The sequence below is a fragment of the Lucilia cuprina genome, chromosome 5 (genome assembly GCF_022045245.1).
Source record: "Lucilia cuprina isolate Lc7/37 chromosome 5, ASM2204524v1, whole genome shotgun sequence".
Lineage (NCBI taxonomy): Eukaryota > Metazoa > Arthropoda > Insecta > Diptera > Calliphoridae > Lucilia > Lucilia cuprina.
The window spans coordinates 50,501,975-50,507,009 of NC_060953.1; positions in this window are offsets into that span (position 1 = coordinate 50,501,975).

Sequence of the window (5,035 nt, forward strand, 5' to 3'; positions counted from 1 at the left end):
ACTGAACTAGAACTGAACTAGAACTGAACTAGAACTGAACTAGAACTGAACTAGAACTGAACTAGAACTGAACTAGAACTGAACTAGAACTGAACTAGAGCTGAAAGAGTCAAAAAAGGATAATAAAATGTAGTTGTTGATTCAGTTCGGTTGCTTTAATTACAATTTTGTAAATAATAGCTTTGGAAATTGCAAATACAGTAAACGAAACTAATAACTCCTTCTGAATCACGAGGACAGTGTCAATTCTTAAGTAAACTTTATCTAATATAAAAGCTAAACATTTATTATATATGATTTTTGTATTTAACAAATTTCAAGTGTGAAGTGGTGATAGTAAGTGTTGGACAGAAACTGTTGTCTCTAGTTTTAATTTTATTTCATAACTTTTAGTCAATTCAGAGTTCTTCATTCATTCATACAATTTATACCTTTGGATTATGAAATTCCACTACTTTTTTGGGAGGATGTAGACAAGGCATGTCTAGATGGATGGAGAGCGTCTGTTTACAATTACAAAGTTAATAGTATTCTGACATTTATGCATTGTGTTAAAGTAGAAAGCGTTAAAATGCTTTTCCATTTTTAGTCTGTTCGCAAAGAGAGAGTGTAAAGTATTAAGGTGTGTTTGTTTGTCTTCCTTTTTTTTTTGTGAAAAACTCCCAAAAGTCTTAAGTAATGCAAGACAGCATCAGTTAAAAAATAAAGTAAACGATAAAAGTGCAGTTGAAACTTGCAAAATGGAAATAATTCAAATTCCTCTTCAAATAGAGATATATGATGTTACACTTTCAGTCGCTATTTATAGTCGGAATTGGCGACGTCATTTGTTTGCAAAATCTACTGGCTGCTGACTTCAAAATAATTCGCCTCACTGACTGGATAATAATGTCGTGTTTTTCTTCCTAATGTTTGGTGTGTGTCTGAATAAAGAAGATTCTTTACTTTTTCTATTCGAAGGAATTTATTTAAGAGTTTAGTAGTTGAAGTTTGTTTCCTTTTGGGTTTTTATTTTCTATTTGAACCAGATTTTAGTTTTGCTATTTTTTTTTTGCTTATATTTAAAACTGTTTTTTTTCTAGTCTTAGTATTAACTTTGTTTAAGCAATAAAGTGTTGAAACGTTTAGGGAGTGCAAATTAAGTCGATGAAGTTTCTCAACAAGGAAACAAAAACTTAGTTAATAGTGACAAAATAAAACAAAAGTAGAGAAACGAAGGAAAATAAAACTATTTTACTAACCACGAAATATTTCTTGCTTTACGTTATTATCATGACATGAAACATCTTTAATCAGATCTATTTTTTCATTTATTTTCTTAAATATTTTATTTTTTATATCATTTACAAATCTTAAAGGTGTTTTTGGAAAATTTGTAAAATGGACTTAAAAAAGTTAAAGGGTAAGAAATGTTTGTAATATTAAAACAAAAAATAAATATAAAATGATCGACAATTTTAAAAATATATTTATATATTCAAAAGTTAAAAAAGTTAAATTTTTAATAAAAGAAGACATTTTTTTATAAACAAGTAAAATTTTTGAAAATTTTCTGTTGAAAAAAAATTAAACTTTTTCTATTAAATAATAACTTTTAGAAAATTTTCTATTTTCTATTGAAAAGGAAAATTTTATACATTTTCTCTTGAAAAAAGTTAAAAAAAAGGCTATCGAAAGAAAAATAGTTTAAAAATTTTTTATTGAAATATAAATTTTTTAAAGATTTTTGTTGTAAGAAATTTTTTAAAAGAAGTGGCTATTGGAAGAAAAAATTTTGAAAGAGAATTTTTTTTTTTGAAATTGTCATTTAAAAATTTCTTTTAAATGACAATTTCCCTATTGAAAGATAAATTTTTAAAAAATTTTCTAATAAAAATTAAAAAAAAAAATTAAAATTTCTTAAAAAAAATTCTATTAAAAGACTACTTTTTGAATATTTTCTATTTAAAGATAAATTAAAAAAATTCTTATAAAATAGAAGTTTTTAAAAATTTTCTATTGAATTAGAAATTTTGTATTGAGAGTGAATTTTTGCGAGTTTTTTAGTTAAAGTGAAATTTTAAAAAATTTTATATTGAAAGAGAAATTTTAAAAGGTTTCTATTGAAAGAAAAAATTTTTGTTAATTACTTTTGACGAGAAATTTTGTAAAATTTTCTATTGAAGAGAAATTTATAAAAAATGTTCTATTGAAAAATATTTTTTTTTAATTTTCTATTGAATTAGAAATTTTGTACTGAGAGAGAATTTTTGCAAGTTTTTAATTTAAAGTGAAATTTAAAAAAAAATTCTATTGAAAGAGAAATTTTAAAAGGTTTCTATTGAAAGAAAAAATTGTTGTTTTTGAAGAAAAATTTTGTAAAATTTTCTATTGAAGAGAAATTTATAAAAAATGTTCTATTGAAGGGAATTTTTTTTAAATTTTCTTCTGAAAGGTACATTTTTGAAAGATGTATATTAAAAGATTAATTTTGAAAAAAAATTCTCTTGAAAGAAAAATTCTCGAAAATTTTATAAAAAAAATATTTTACAAAAAATGAAGATATTTTCAAATTTTATAAAAAAGAAATATTTTAAAATTTAAAAATTTTAATAGAAAATTTGTATAAAAATGTTAAATTAATTCTTCAAAACGAAACAATATTACAAATTTTACTAAAAACAGATTTTTTCAAAATTTAATCCAATTTAATTTACAATAATGTAGATTTTGTTTTTTCCACGTGCGCTAAGATTTAATTAATATTTTTCTATCCCTATCCAGATTAGTTTGGTATTAAAAACAAAACTCTGTAAAATAAATGTATTTAAAAGTAAAAGTGAATAACTAGAATCGAAATTTATATTAGCCGGACCCTTTTTTTCTTCTGCTTTAATAAAAATTCTTAAGACTTTTAGAAATTTTCTTGGAAATACAGAAAAATCCACAGCAATGCAACACATAAGCAGTCAACTGTATTAATTTTTTATTATGAAAGTAAAAGTTACTTAAGTTTTTTTTTGTCTTTACAAAAAAAAAAAAAAATACTAAAAGTTTTTTTTTTGAAACTTCGTTTACTTAAAAATTCCAAGTAGAGCTTCTTTAAAACAAAAATAAATAAACGAATGTTTTTTCTTTACAAAACTTTACTCCTTGTAATGAGACGATTGTATAAGGTAACTGAAAAAAATTAAAAACTTAAAATGCCTGAAGCATTTTTTGAGCCAGAATAAATACATGGAAAATATTAACAATGAACCACTTTTCTCTTGTTTTTATTATTGTTTTTTTTTTTGTTCGTTCCACCAGTTTGTCTTTTTGTGTATTTAATATTCCTTTGGGAAAATATTGTTTTCATCTTCGCTGTTGTTATTTTTTTCAAAGAAAAACAAAAATAAAATCCTGTACCCTTGATAAAAATGTCGATTTTGGTTTTTTGTTGTTGTTCGTTGTGTTCCAAATAGATACAGAACCAGAGAATAAAGTTTTTTACTTAACAAAAAAACAAAATCAACAACATTGTTTTTATGGATTCATAATTGGTATGATAGTAAAGAAAACAAAAATAGAATTTAAAATAAACATAACAAAAAAAATCGAAAAAGTAAAATCATATTAAACAACAGAATATAAACGAAAATAAGTAAACATCTTCGCAAATTATTAATTTACATAAAGTAGGGAACAGTGGGGTTAAAAAAAATTTAAAAGTTTTTGAGAAAATACAGCTTTTCATAATTTACGTTGTTTCTAGAAAACTTAAAATATAAGTAAACTTTCTTTAGAAATACAGAAGATTTAAAAGTTTTCTTTAGAAAATGAACGAACTGTAAGAAAATTTAACGATCAATGCGTTACCTACAGAAAACTTAAAGTGAATGTGTTTTCTATAGAAAACTTAACGATCAAACAAGTTTCTATAGGAAACTTAACGATCAGAGAGTTATATATAGAAAACGTCAGCAATCAAAGCATTTTTCATAGAAAACTTAACGATCAGTGAGTTTTCCACAGAAAACTTAACGATTAGTGAGTTTTCAATAAAAAATTATAGAAACTTAACGATCAAGGAGTAGTCTAGAGAAAACTTAACGATCTGTCAGATTTATATATAAAATTAGAGAACGATTAGTGATTTATTATAGAACACTTTACGATCAGCAAATTTTCTTTAGAAAACTTAACGATCAGAGTGTTTTCCATAGAAAACTTAACGGTCAGTTAGTTTACCATGGAAAACTTAACGATCAGGAAGTTTTCTGTCAAGTTTCATGTAGAAAACTTAACGATCACTGAACTCTATAGTTACGTTGCTTCCAGAAAACTTAAAACATCAGTAAAGTTTCTTTAGAAATACAAAAGATTTAAAAGTTTTCTATAGAAGACTTAAAGACCAAAGAGTTATATATAACGATCATTGAGTTTTCCACAGAAAACTTGGCGATTAGTGAGTTTTCCATAAAAAACTTAACGATCAGTGAGTTTTCCATAGAAAACTATAGAAACATAACGATCAAAGAGATGTCTGTAGAAAACTTAACGATCTGTTAGTTTTATATAGAAAACTAAAGAACGACCAGTGATTTTTCTATTAAAAAACCTAACGATTAGTAATTTTTTATGGAACACTTCACGATCAGCGAGTTTTTTTTAGAAAACTTAACGATCAGTGGGTTGTTAATAAAAAACTTAACGATCAGTGAGCTTTCTATAGAAAACTTTACGATTATTGGGATTTATATAGAAAACTTAACTATCAGTGAATTTTCTATAGAAAACTTAACGATCAATGAGTTTTGTTTTAAAGAAAACCTGACGATCAGTGAGAAAACTTAACGACCAATATCTATGGAAAACTTAACAACGATTAGTGGTGATTCCTATAAAAAACGATCAGTGAGTTGTATATAGACAATTTAACGATCGGTAATTTTTCTTTAGAAAACTGAACGACGCACAGTGGTATAGGAAAAAAAAAAGAGGGAAATAATTCGGTAACTTCTAAACGGTTAATCCGATTTTAATGAAATTTGGTATGCACAAAGAGGAGGTGTTG